The following is a 15,595-nucleotide window of genomic DNA, read 5'->3' on the forward strand; positions in this document are numbered from 1 at the left end:
TCTAATAGTCAAATCATAGTGTAAAAAGCAGGTGAGCTGGTTCTACTCTTTTTGGCCATTTTCTGGTGTTTTGTGGTGAACACTGAGTGAGTCGAGTATAAGACGTCAACCCTGTTACCCATAAATAGACAGACTAGAAATGTTTAAGGATATAATATTTTTGGGTGAAGCTCGCATTCAATTGTCACTCCCTGTTGCACACAACAAGCTTCCATTCCCCCTGTCACAAGGGTATTTATGGCTGACTTAAATGAAATCGTCAACCATAGTCAACACTGTTATTTCATTTGGCACTCATAGGCACTTACTATAGTATATCTTTTTTGGGAACCTTGTGGTAAAATATGTTTTTATGAAGTTGAGATCCTTATGACAGAATGTTAAAATTAGATGAAGCCAAAAGTTTGTTTTGACCAAGTAACACTTCTCAAAAGGCGTGGAATGACCAAGATGATAATAAGTTGATTTGGTCATGTTGCCTCTACTTTTGGGGGGTTAACCACTTTTTAATAGGCCTTTACACAAAGCCTGTGTGGGTATTTTGAAGGGCAGAGTTGTAGCATATGAAGGGTGATGGTGGAAATGTGGAAATGCCATCAGGTAAACTGTTCAATATTCCCTAAAACATTATGCGTGTGACATGTCAGTGAGTGATTAGTGACCGTCGCTCTGTCCTGCTCATTCTGTCCTAAATGTGTAACCAACTGTCACGTGCGTCGTAAAAAGTGGACCAAAACGCAACGGGTATATGAATACTCATCTTCTTTTATTCGAAGGAAACCAAAACAAAACACTTACACAAAAACAACGACTAAAAACCAGTCCTGTAAGGCTACACAGCTATACATGGAACAACTACCCACAAAACCCATGGAAAAACACCCCTACTAAATAGGACCTTCAATTAGAGGCAACGAGGAACAGCTGCCTCCAATTGAAGGTCAACCCAATAAACTAAACATAGAAATAGAAGAACTAGAACAAACATAGAAATATATTAACATAGAACATAACCCAAAAAACCCAGAAACACACAAAACAAACACACCCCTGCCAAGTCCTGACCAACTACAATAACAAAATGATCCCTTTACTGGTCAGGACGTGACACCAACTACCGAGCAAACACAATGACGAGGCAACACTTTCTCTCTCGCACGGGCGGTGTGCTCTGATCACGTATCGAGATGAAATAGCCTCTGGCTAGTAGATAAGGTGAGAGGGGACAGGGTACGCACACACACACACACACACACACACACACACACACACACACACACACACACACACACACACACACATTTATTTAGGTTTCTTAAACACTTCTAAAACTAAAACGCTGAGATGATTATATGGTTCAGCCCAATATGGATGAGCTCTGAAAACAACTCCTAACCATACACTTCTCTTCTGTTGATCTTTCCCAACAGATAAAATAAACTAATGATGTTAGGAATATATTTTATTACTCCTTAACTCCAGACCAACAGCATATAAAGTATGTTAAGATCAGTGAATAGCCTTGATCGGATGACTGAGAGTGAGAGAACCAAGTTTATTTTATATATTTTTAATAAGTTTAATTACTGATTGAATGACACATTTTGTTGGAAAACAATGGTGTAAAGCAAGCAAACACATCAGCCTTTGTTCCTCCCTACCAGGGAAGAACAGCAGTTAAATGCCTGTCAGAAAATGGAGGCTTGGGCTGAAAATTACCTTTCTACTGTTTATCTCAGCTTCCCTACACACACACATACTTTAGCACACACACACACACACACACACACACACACACACACACACACACACAGTGAGAGAGAGATAAATAGATAGATAGATAGATAGATAGATAGATAGATAGATAGATAGATAGATAGATAGATAGATAGATAGATAGATAGATAGATAGATAGATAGATAGATAGATAGATAGATAGATAGATAGATAGATAGATAGATAGATAGATAGATAGATAGATAGATAGATAATCACGCATGCATACACACACACCCTGACCATGTTTCTGACCTCAGACGTTGTAACTCATTGTCTCATCTTTTTAATTTCCTTTTATCCCCACAGGTCATTGAGCCATTGACCATCTCTAGCTTGTCAATTATCTTTGGTGATATTTAGTTTAGGTGTACCTCTGTGACTGGGATGACCCTGGATCCTCTATTCCGCCACACACACACACATAAGCACACACATGCACGCACACACACAGAAACACTCACCCCTAGGGAAGATGAACTAGACTCAATTAAGATCACATCAGTGCTTTCAAAGAGTGGCTCCTGTCACTCCAGGAGAACCCATTGGAGTCGCTGATCCCTAAACACATCATGGAACAGAATAGGGCAGATTGAGTCATTCTCTGTGTCATCACATTATTGAAAAGAGTTACAGCCAACTGTTCCAAAGAAGTTTGATGAGAGAGAGAGAGAGAGAGAGAGAGAGAGAGAGAGAGAGAGAGAGAGAGAGAGAGAGAGAGAGAGAGAGAGAGCGCATGGGTGTGCACAAGATAGAGAGAAGGAAGGAAGAAGATTCTGGATGACATCTTCTGTCCATCATCTGTCTAGTTAAAGGCATGATGCATATGCTGATACATACAGTAGATGTCCATGAGAAGACAGAAATTGTCTGTTCTGATTGAAAGTAAACAGAGCTAAGATGGGTTTGTTTGCATATTATACAAACGCAAGCTGCAATATCCTAAATGTGTTTTGGTTAGAGTGACATCCTGATCTACTGTATGTTCCAGTTATTCTGCACACTGGAGGACCTCTTTTAGAGGCAAAAATAAATATGACGACCTCAGTGTTACCACAGAGACAGACGAGCACTCCTGTGATGATCCTCTTCAAATGAAAGATGAATGACTTGTATTTGATGGGTTATCTGTTCTAGAGACTTAAAGAGAAAGGTGGTCTTTGATAGACCCCTTATTCCATTCCTATTTCAGTCTCACTTTGAATTCTGATTTGTTTTGTTTGTTAGGACAGTACTTACTTGATAAAGCCGAGAAGATACAAAACTTTCACACCGATATTTGACCAAATAAGGCATTCCAGATATGACAGATGGTGCAGAGATATTTACGAAATAAACACAAAACAGGATTATTCCTGTACTGTTTAACTCTAGCTATGCGTAAAACCCAAACCCTCCCACCAGCATCATCAGTCATAGGAACCAAATACTATCTGAACCCAGTCATACAATTGCTGCAGCCAGTCTAATCATACAGTCATACAGTCACAGTGCTGCAGCCAGCCTAAGCATATAGGCATACAGTCACAGTGCTGCAGCTAGCCTAATCATATAGGCATACAGTCACAGTGCTGCAGCTAGCCTAATCATATAGGCATACAGCCACAGTGCTGCAGCCAGCTTAATCATACAGTCATACAGTCACAGTGTATGTGACTATTAAAGGGTCAGATTAAAGCTTCTCACTTTCTTATCAAAGCAACAATTACTTAAAAGATATTTCCGCTAAGGGGAGTTATTTTGGGATGCTAATATGCAGGGAATATGCAAGAAAGAGAGAGGGGGAGATGGAGAGGGTTTATGCAAAAATTTAATATAAATCCTCTAAAAAGTGTGCAGCTAATTTGTCCCCCAGGCTTTGCTCTCCTCAGAGAGCACTGTGCTCAGGTGCATGACTGAGATAAGATAACACACCTTGAACTAACACAACAGAGCTACTGGATCAGAGGTACTATGGTTGGATTTGATGGTGAGAGTAAGTGACAAGTGCACCAGTAGAAAACTGATATTCTTGTCATGTTTACAGCAACATGTCATGATGCACTGAGGCACAGTTGATCTGATATATTAAAGAATGCCATCCCCATATTTCCCAGGATAGGACTTTTAGATTCAGTGTAAGTGAACTATGCATTTAATCATGGTTTTCAGAAACAACAGTGACAAAGTGTGTGAGAAAGAGAGAGAGGAGAGAGAGGGAGAGAAAGAGAAAGAGGGAGAGAAAGAAGGGGGGAGAAAGACAGACAAAGAGAGAGGGGGAGAGAGGGAGGGAGAGAAGGAGGGAAAGAGAGAGAGAGAGAGAGAGAGAGAGAGAGAGAGAGAGAGAGAGAGAGAGAGAGAGGGAGGGAAAGAGAGAGAGGGAGGGGGGAGAACACCATCACAGCTATTCAGCTTGGATTCAGAAGGCAGCAGAAAGAGCAGGAGGTTGGTGGCACCTTAATTGGGGATGACTGGCTCATAAAATCCCTGAGCTGACAAGGTACAAATCTGTTGTTCTTCCCCTGAACAGGCTGTTAACCCACTGTTCCTAGGCTGTCATTGAAAATAAGAATTTGTTCTTAAATAAAGGAAAAAAAGTGTGTGTGTCTCTCATTGGACTGATGAAAATAACCCTTCTATCATCATGTACTTTAATCAGATATGACCATGCAGCCAGACAAATACTTCATTCCACCTCTCTACTCATCCACTTGTTTCCCTCTGTCCCTGATTCAATTCTCTTCCTTCTCCCGCTCCTCTCCTCTGTGAGTTAAGCTCTCCCTCGTGTCACCCATCCCTCATTCTCTTGTTTCATACACTAGGCTGAATGGAGAGAAAGTCATTTTCTGTGGCTATGAACACTGAGGAAGCAGTCTCTCTCTTGTGTCTGATTGTAATCCTCTGTAGTCCTCAGGCCCTCAGAGTGGATTCACTTTCAATAGCAGCCACCGCAGATCTTTATCAAGAAATACCCTCGCTGCCTTGTTCAAGGCTGACCCAGAAAATAGAAAGGATGTTTGAGTCAGGCCTACTGTTTCAGTGCAATTCAGTCTGTTACAATTGTGTTTTATCATTTGAAACACAGTAATTTAATGATTTGCGTCTAGACATCCCTGATTTCCATCTAGATGAAAAAAACACTCAAAAAGTATTTTCTTCATCTGTCATAAACAGTGCAGATTTAGACTTTCTACAGAATCAGGGAATCATCGCCACCTTTTAATTAAAATCAGTAGCATTGTTAATCAACTGTCTGTCTTTCTGTCCCCACAGCAAGGCAACACAATCAGGAGGTACAGTATATTCCTACATTCACTGTGGTTCTTGTTTTTGACCAGTTACATTAAGATGAGAGTGAATGAAATCCCAGCTGTCTCCATCCTCTATGTCTAAACCAGGTCAATTAATCCTAAAGCTATCTGAACCCATGATCACTACAGACCAATTAGAACACGACACTAATGATGCTTCCTCCTCTGTTCCAATCAGATCAGCCATAGATCACCTGACAGATCACCTGACATACCAGGCTAGGAAAAGGGTTGCATCACAAAAAACACCCTATTCCCTATATAGTGCAATACTTTTGACCAGGGCCCAGTGCACTATGTAGGGAATAGGGTGTCCTTTGGGATGCACACCAGACTAACCTGGAAAACCCCAAACTAACTATGGGATGGATTAAAACCCAAATGAAAAGTGCCTGGTAATCTGGCTGAATCATAATGGAGCTCCAGCCCACCTGATAAAAAGCTGCCGTCTGCTGTTTCTGTTCAGTCATGTGCTTTTATCACACATATTTCACACACCCGCGAGCACGCTCGCCTTTCGCAAGCACACACACACTATCTATGAAGACCATTATCATAAATGATCCTCCCCTCTGGCTCTCTATGTGGATTTATGGATACTGTGATGTGTGGCTCTGACACATTTCATTGGCTGTTCATCCTCACCAAGGTTATGTGACAGGTAAATTCCTGACCAGTCAGAAAGGAGCGCAGGGAATTTCCTCATTTTTTATTTGTTATTTATTTAACCCTTATTTTACCAGGTAAGTTGACTGAGAACACATTCTCATTAACAGCAACAACCTGGGGAATAGCTACAGGGGAGAGGAAGGGGGATGAATTAGCCAATTGGAAGCTCCTATAGACATTCATCACAGAACTTTGTGAGGAAGTGATGATAAATACTTTTTTTGGAACCACAGCAAAGTATGAGACATACTGTATCAGTTTTTAAACAGCAAGTACGGTATGCCAAAACAACACTAATACTAGTGTTGCTAGTTATCCTGTTGAGTAGGTGTGTGGCACAACCACTAGTATAGTGCTGGATGAAGGCCAGGTCAGGACTTCAGACACCTTCATAGCTAAAGAATTAAAAACAAAAAACTAAGTTTTAAGAGAGAATAGGCATTGGTCTGTAGCTGAAAAGAAAGGAAATTCACATGAGCACCACAAGGCTTTTTCCACCCATGCTCTACGAAGGTTTTCCAGCACACAGCTTTGACATTCTACAGTATCTATGTTGGTATTGTACTTCAAACTATGTGTGGGTAGGTTTCTTGGGATTCAAACCTTCTCAAACAGCCTAATTCAAACTCTTCGAGAAGGTGTTTCCAGAATAATGTGATTTTTGGTCAGTAGGTGCCCAACATAACAAAAGGTGGTTGAGTTGGACACAGTAGCTCAGATAGATAGAGCCTATCTGCATTCCTGATTACTGTAACTGTTAGCTTACACTGTGTAATATTAACAGAAGCTCAGAACCACTTGTGTTTCAAACATGGTCCTGTTTTATCAATTGCTGTGCTGATCAATGAACAGTACATTACATCTGTCTAAATAATATGTAGCTTAAAGTTATGTTTGTACTTGTATTTATTATTGCAATAAAGATGGTGACAATAATACACATTTACAACAGGCCTATATCTAAAAATACATACAGCCAAATTGTATACAGTTGAAGTCAGAGGTTTACATACACCTCAGCCAAATACATTCAAATTCAGTTCTTCACAATTCCTGACATTTAATCGTAGTAAAAATTCCCTGTCCTGGGTCAGTTAGGATCACCACTTTATTTTAAGAATGTGAAATGTCAGAATAATAGCAGAGAGAACGATTTATTTCAGCTTTTATTTCATTCATCACATTCCCAGTGGGTCAGAAGTTTACATACACTCAATTAGTACTTGGTAGCATTGCCTTAAAATTGTTTGACTTGGGTCAAACATTTTGGGTGGCCTTCCACAAGCTTCCCACAATAACTTGGGTGAATTTTGGCCCATTCCTCCTGACAGCTGGTGTAACTGAGTCAGGTTTGTAGGCCTCCTTGCTCGCATATGCTTTTTCAGTTCGGCCCTCAAATCTTCTATAGGGTTGAGGTCAGGGCTTTGTGATGGACACTCCAATACCTTGACTTTGTTGTCCTTAAGCCATTTTGCCACAACTTTGGAAGTATGCTTGGGGTCATTGTCCATTTGGAAGACCCATTTGCGACCAAGCTTTAACTTCCTGACTGATGTCTTGAGATGTTGCTTCAATATATCCACACAATTTTCCTCCCTCATGTTGTCATCTATTTTGTGAAGTGCACCAGTCCCTCCTGCAGCAAAGCACCCCCACAACATCATGCTGCCACCCCCGTTCTTCACGGTTGGGATAGTGTTCTTCAGCTTGCAAGCCTCCCCCTTTTTCCTCCAATCATAATGATGGTCATTATGGCCAAACACTTCTGTTTTTGTTTCATCAGACCAGAGGACATTTCTCCAAAAAGTACAATATTTGTCCCCATGTGCAGTTGCAAACCGTAGTCTGGCTTTTTTATGGCGGTTTTGGAGCAGTGGCTTCTTCCTTGTTGAGCGGTCTTTCAGGTTATGTCAATATAGAACTCGTTTTACTGTGGATATAGATACTTTTGTACCGGTTTCCTCCAGCAGCTTCACAAGGTCCTTTGCTGCTGTTCTGGGATTGATTTGCACTATTCGCACCAAAGTACGTTTATCTCTAGGATGCAGAATGCGTCTCCTTCCTGAGCAGTTTGACGGCTGCGTGGTCCCATGGTGTTTATACTTGCATACTATTGTTTGTACAGATGAGTGTGGTACCTTCTTACGTTTGGAAATTGCACCCAAGGATGAACCAGACTTGTGGAGGTCTACACCTCAGGAGTTGTCCTAACCAGTTAAGAGTTACCAGCAGGTGTCTTGATAAAAGAACAATGTGGTGAGTCAGTGGTTCCTGCACCATAGAAAGGCAATTGCTTTGGAGTTGAAAGAATATTTCTATATAATCAACCATAAATAATCTAGACCTACATGCAACAATATCTGTTGCACTTTTGACAATGATTTCACATGAGGCCAAATTCACATGATACACTGTATGCCAAAATACTTATAACCACTAGTCTAACAAATAATCCAAACAATTTTTTCAATTAGTTCATGTTATTTCAAGTAGAATATCATGTTGTTAAAAAATATGTCTAAATTAATCATGCCTATAAGCGGGTAATTGAAAGCATTTAATTGTCTTCGTTATTATAGGCCTTTCAAATGTTTTATACAACATTATCGGCAAGTAACTGCTGTGCCAAAGCGATTTAGAGTTGTTTAACCAGAGTGATGTGGATAAAACGGTAATATTATCAAAATACCGATTTTAAACCACTATATTGTATGATTCAGTGCAAAAAGCCTATCACATTATTACAAATACCCCCCCCCCCCCCCCAAAAAAAGAAAGAAGCTTATGCATGCCAACATATATTAGGCAAGAATTAAGAGTAGGCAAAGTGATTGCGTCAGGCGAAAATAATATCAAACGTTTTGCTATTGAAACATTTGATGTACAGTCACATTCAATGTAGATGTCTGAACCGTGCTATAAATTTCACCGCTGGTGACCATCACGATTGGTGATTCCCCATCATTTGCTACATGTCAATGAGCGTATTCACTATCTTTCTTTTGCGGTAGCTCAAACTAGCATGATTGCCAATTCAGATACACTTTCATGAGTTGATTTACATTTTTTGGGTCTTAACACGATTCCTAGGAACTTTTCTGAGACTCTTTGTAGATACGGGAGCTGGTCTCTCCTAGTCTCTAGCTAAATGCACGCAGTAGTACACATCACACTTACTGCTACTTGCCTGCTTCTCCATGAACCAAAAGGCTTTTAAACGAGCAACTTAATAAATTAAGATAAGCCTGTGTGTCGGGAGGGGGCTGTCAAAACTATTAACAAAAGAATGGTCAAAATATATCTTTTAGAAGGCGAACCGACAATGTTCTGACACTATAAATCCAGTTTTTAATTAATTGACATCGACAGACCTTTTAAATGTCTGGAAGCATTTGGTCCAAAATGATTTTGTTCATTCACTCAGTAGTGATTGCACATTTATTTATCTTTCTTAGTTAAAATACAGTAGTCTAAAGCCGTAGATGTTTTTGAAAACTGACTAATTTAATCGCGTAGTTAACCAAGTTAGCAAGCATTTCGTATTATTCTGTACGTAAATCCGAAACACCCCATTTAGTATGATATGTTACGAATTGCAATCCGTGTGATATGTTTCGAATTTCCAATACGTATGAAATGTTACGAATTCCAATTTGTGGTGGCCAACTTTAGCTAGGTTTAGGGTTAGGAGTTATGTTAAAGGATTTAGGTTAGGGGAAGGGTTAGCTAACATGCTATGTAGTTGCAAAGAAGCTAAAAAGTTAGAAATTAGCTAAAATGCTAAAGTTGTCCATGATGACATTGGAACACTCAACCTTTGGGTTTCTAGACATTTGTGTTATACGCCCATCCTTCCACCCCGACCAAACACCCTTGTTTTTGCCTCAAGTAACCTTCTGTCTTATGTAACCATACCAAACGAAAAATATAATTCTAATTTCCGTGTCCCGGATTTACATTTACTATGTTACATCTAGTGTATGAGACCAGTCACCACTGTTCCATACACCTTATGGAACAGCGGGGACTGTGAAGAGACACACACACAGGCACAGACACATGCTTACAAATACACATAAGACATGCACTCTACACGCACGTACAAATGGATTTTGTATTGTATATACAGTGCATTCGGAAAGTATTCAGATTCGTTTACTTTTTCCACATTTTGTTAGGCTACAGGCTTATAATAAAATTGATGAAATTATAGCTTTTTTTCTTCAATCTACACACAATACCCCATAATGACAAAGCAAAAACGGGTTATTAGCCATTTTTCTAATTTAGTATAAATAAAAAAACTGAAATATGACATTTACATAAGTATTCAGAACCTTTACTCAGTACTTTGTTGAAGCACCTTTGGCAGTGATTGCAGCCTTGAGTCTTTGTGGGTATGATGCCACAAGCTTGGCACAAGTGTATTTGGGGAGTTTCTCCCATTCTTTTCTGCAGATCCTCTCAAGCTATGTCAGGTTAGATGGGGAGATTTGCTGCACAGCTATTTTCAGGTCTCTTCAGAGATGTTAGATCGGGTTCAAGTCTGGGCTCTGTCTGGGCCACTCAAGACATTCAGAGACTTGTCCTGAAGCCACTCTTGCGTTGTCTTGACTGTGTGCTTAGGGTCGTTATCCTGTTGGAAGGTGAACCTTTGCCCAAGTCTGAGGCCCTGAGCGCTCTGGAGCAGGTTTTCATCAAGGATCTCTTTGTACTTTGCTCCGTTCATCTTTGCCTCGATCCTGACTAGTCTCCCAGTCCCTGCCACTGAAAAACTTCCCCACAGCATGATGCTGCCACCACCACGCTTCACTGTAGGGATGGTGCCAGGCTTCCTCCGGACGTGATGCTTGACATTCAGGCCAAAGAGTTTCATCTTGGTTTCATCAGACCAGAGAATCTTGTTTCTTATGGTCTGAGAGTCTGTTTTGGCAAACTCCAAGTGGGCTGTCATGTGCCTTGTACTGAGGAGTGGCTTTCATCTGGCCACTCTACAATAAAGGCCTGAATGGTGGAGTGCTGCAGAGATGGTTGTCCTTCTGGAAGGTTCTTACATCTCCACAGAGGAACTCTAGAGCTCTGTCAGAGTGACCATCTCGTTCTTGGTCACCTCCCTGACCAAGGTCTTTCTCCCCCTACTGTTCAGTTTGGTTGGGCGGCCAGCCCAGGAAGTGTCTTAGTGGTTCCAAACTTCTTCAATTTAAGAATGATGGAGGCCACTGTGTTCTTGGGGACCTTCAAGGCTGCAGACATTATTAGGTACCCTTCCACAGATCTGTGCCTCGACTCAATCCTGTCTTGTAGCTCTGCAGACAATTCCTTCAACCTCATGGCTTGGTATTTGCTCTGACATGCATTGTTAACTGTGGGACCTTATATAGACAGGTGTGTGCCTTTCAAAATCATGTCCAATCATTTTAATTTACCACAGGTGGACTTCAATCAAGTTGTAGAAACATCAAGGATGATCAGTGGTAACATGATGCACCCGAGCTCAATTTCGAGTCTCGTAGCAGGGTCTGAACATTTATTTAAATAAGGTATTTCTGCTTTATATTTTTAATACATTAGTAGTAGAAATTTCTAAAAACCAGTTTTTGCATTGTCATTATGGGATATTGTGTGTAGATTGCTGAGGAAATGTTTGTATTTAATCAATTTTAGAATAACGCTGTAACGTAACAACATTTTTAAAAAGTCAATGGGTCTAAATACTTTCCGAAAGCACTGTATGTGCTAATAGAGTTGTGGCCTGAGGGAACACACAATGTGGTGTGAAAAGTGTTGTGAAATGTACTGCCATATAATATTTTTATTGTATATAACTACCTTAATGTTGCTGGACTCCAGGGACATTGTTGTTGTTCTACCCTGGTGCACCATGTGCAGCCCCCTGACTACTTTAAACTTGTGCATGGAGACATCAGATGTTCTGTGAACACACTGGAAAGTTAATTGACACAGAGTTTATCAGTCAGCACAAATTTGGATTATAAGAATGAAAAGGTATCAGGAGAGAGAGTTTATGCTGGAATTTATTCTACACGTTTGAAACAGTGATGCTGTCAGTCAAGTCTGGTGAGTTGATGCTAGCATGCACAACTGAGGTTCAGTTTAAATGTGCGTTTGGGGTTCAAACACTTACTATATTTGTATTTGTATTTAAGGATCCCCATTAGCTGCTGCCATGGTAGCAGCTACTCTTCCTGTGGTCCAGCAACATTAAGGTAGTTACATACAATTACAAATATTACATTTCATATTACTTTTCACAAGACATTAAGTGTGCTCCCTCAGGCCAATACTCTACTACCACATATCTACAATACAAAATCCAGGTGTACATGTATGTAGAGTCCATGTCTTGTCATGTGTATATGTAAGCATGTGTTTCTGCCTGTGTGTCTCTTCAGTCCCCGCTGTTCCATAAGGTGTATTTTGATCTGTTTTTTAAAATCTGATTCTACTGCTTGCGTACAGCCATGTAGCCATGGCTTTACGTAGTACTGTGCACCACCCAGTCTGTTATTGACTTGGGAATTGCAGTTCAGAACTAGCTTACTGATTCTTAACAAAACGATTTGTTTTCTCAGATATGGTTTGTGTGTTCTTGGTTGTTCTTAGTCAAAGAAATGTAGCGTAGCTAACTGCAGTGTTTGTCCTGTCTGCAATCTGGCTACCTTACTGTAGCTTGTGCAATGCAAATGTACGTGAGCAGTGTGGCAGTTTCCCGAAGATTGGTGGTATTAAACTTAACGTAACTTACCTAACATTAGCTAGATATCTTTTGTGTTAGAATGTATGATATATAATGGTGCATGAACTGGCCATACACATTAGCTAACGTTACCTAGCTAGCTAATGTTAACTGGCTATAATAGCAGGCAAGGACGTTTACTTATTTATTTGTGCATATTTGTTTGTGCTCCAATTACACTTACGCAAGTGTCTAGATCAACAGTTTACACATCAGTTTACACATTCTGCTACAAGACCATGGGGCTTGCCTACGGAGCTGTGAGGGGAACGGCACCTCCGTACCTTCAGGCTCTGATCAGGCCCTACACCCAAACAAGGGACCTGCGTTCATCCACCTCTGGCCTGCTGGCCCCCCTACCTCTGCGGAAGCACAGTTCCCGCTCAGCCCAGTCAAAACTGTTCACTGCTCTGGCACCCCAATGGTGTAACAAGCTCCCTCACGACGCCAGGACAGTGGAGTCAATCACCACCTTCCGTAGACACCTGAAACCCCACCTCTTTAAGGAATATCTGGGATAGGATATAGTAATCCTTCTAACCCCCCCCCCCCCCCCCAAAAAAAAATAAAAATATAGATGTACCATTGTAAAGTGGTTGTTCCACTGGATATCATAAGGTGAATGCACCAATTTGTAAGTCGCTCTGGATAAGAGCGTCTGCTAAATGACGTAAATGTAAATGTAAATGTAATCATGACTTCAGCAATAAATGAAAAGCCTTACTTGGCAAAATATAGCTTGCTAGCTTTCCTTGCTTGTTGGTTAGCTACCGAGCCAAGCCAATGTTAGCTCTCATCCGACTGGTATAACTTGCTAACCAAAACAAAACCCACATCCATTGGCTAGCCACCTTTATATGCCTGTTCGTTAGCTAGCTAGCTATCAGCTGACTGGTGTTAGCTAGCTAGAGGCTAGCTGCTGGACTTTGTACAACATTTACATTTACATTTAAGTCATTTAGCAGACGCTCTTATCCAGAGCGACTTACAAAATGGTGCATTCACCTTATGATATCCAGTGGAACAACCACTTTACAACAGTGCATCTAAATCTTTTAAGGGGGGGGGGGGGTTAGAAGGATTACTTTATCCTATCCTAGGTATTCCTTAAAGAGGTGGGGTTTCAGGTGTCTCCGGAAGGTGGTGATTGACTCCGCTGTCCTGGCGTCGTGAGGGAGCTTGTTCCACCATTGGGGTGCCAGAGCAGCGAACAGTTTTGACTGGGCTGAGCGGGAACTGTGCTTCCTCAGAGGTAGGGGGGCCAGCAGGCCAGTGGTGGATGAACGCAGTGCCCTTGTTTGGGTGTAGGGCCTGATCAGAGCCTGAAGGTATGGAGGTGCCGTTCCCTTCACAGCTCCGTAGGCAATCACCATGGTCTTGTAGCGGATGCGAGCTTCAACTGGAAGCCAGTGGAGAGAGCGGAGGAGCGGGGTGACGTGAGAGAACTTGGGAAGGTTGAACACCAGACGGGCTGCGGCGTTCTGGATGAGTTGTAGGGGTTTAATGGCACAGGCAGGGAGCCCAGCCAACAGCGAGTTGCAGTAATCCAGACGGGAGATGACAAGTGCCTGGATTAGGACCTGCGCCGCTTCCTGTGTGAGGCAGGGTCGTACTCTGCGAATGTTGTAGAGCATGAACCTACAGTATCGGGTCACCGCCTTGATGTTAGTGGAGAACGACAGGGTGTTGTCCAGGATCACGCCAAGGTTCTTAGCACTCTGGGAGGAGAACACAAGGGAGTTGTCAACCGTGATGGCGAGATCATGGAACGGGCAGTCCTTCCCCGGGAGGAAGAGCAGCTCCGTCTTCGAGAGGTTCAGCTTGAGCTGGTGATCCGTCATCCACACTGATATGTCTGACAGACATGCAGAGATGCGATTCGCCGCCTGGTTATCAGAAGGGGGAAAGGAGAAGATTAATTGTGTGTCGTCTGCATAGCAATGATAGGAGAGACCATGTGAGGATATGACAGAGCCAAGTGACTTGGTGTATAGCGAGAATAGGAGAGGGCCTAGAACAGAGCCCTGGGGGACACCAGTGGTGAGAGCGCATGGTGCGGAGACAGATTCTCGCCACGCCACCTGGTAGGAGCGACCTGTCAGGTAGGATGCAATCCAAGCGTGGGCCGCGCCGGAGATGCCCAACTCGGAGAGGGTGGAGAGGAGGATCTGATGGTTCACAGTATCAAAGGCAGCAGATAGGTCTAGAAGGATGAGAGCAGAGGAGAGAGAGTTAGCTTTAGCAGTGCGGAGAGCCTCCGTGACACAGAGAAGAGCAGTCTCAGTTGAATGCCCAGTCTTGAAACCTGACTGATTAGGATCAAGAAGGTCATTCTGAGAGAGATAGCAGGAGAGCTGGCCAAGGACGGCACGTTCAAGAGTTTTGGAGAGAAAAGAAAGAAGGGATACTGGTCTGTAGTTGTTGACATCGGAGGGATCGAGTGTAGGTTTTTTCAGAAGGGGTGCAACTCTCGCTCTCTTGAAGACGGAAGGGACGTAGCCAGTGGTCAAGGATGAGTTGATGAGCGAGGTGAGGAAGGGGAGAAGGTCTCCGGAAATGGTCTGGAGAAGAGAGGAGGGGATAGGGTCAAGTGGGCAGGTTGTTGGGCGGCCGGCCGTCACAAGACGCGAGATTTCATCTGGAGAGAGAGGGGAGAAAGAGGTCAAAGCACAGGGTAGGGCAGTGTGAGCAGGACCAGCGGTGTCGTTTGACTTAGCAAACGAGGATCGGATATCGTCAACCTTCTTTTCAAAATGGTTGACGAAGTCATCCGCAGAGAGGGAGGAGGGGGGGAGGGGGAGGAGGATTCAGGAGGGAGGAGAAGGTAGCAAAGAGCTTCCTAGGGTTAGAGGCAGATGCTTGGAATTTAGAGTGGTAGAAAGTGGCTTTAGCAGCAGAGACAGAAGAGGAGAATGTAGAGAGGAGTGAGTGAAAGGATGCCAGGTCCGCAGGGAGGCGAGTTTTCCTCCATTTCCGCTCGGCTGCCCGGAGCCTTGTTCTGTGAGCTCGTAGTGAGTCGTCGAGCCACGGAGCAGGAGGGGAGGACCGAGCCGGCCTGGAGGATAGGGGACAGAGAAAATCAAAGGATGCAGAAAGGGAGGA

The sequence above is a fragment of the Salmo salar genome, chromosome 10, assembly GCF_965601325.2.
Source record: "Salmo salar chromosome 10, fSalSal1, whole genome shotgun sequence".
In the NCBI taxonomy this organism is placed as follows: Eukaryota; Metazoa; Chordata; class Actinopteri; order Salmoniformes; family Salmonidae; genus Salmo; species Salmo salar.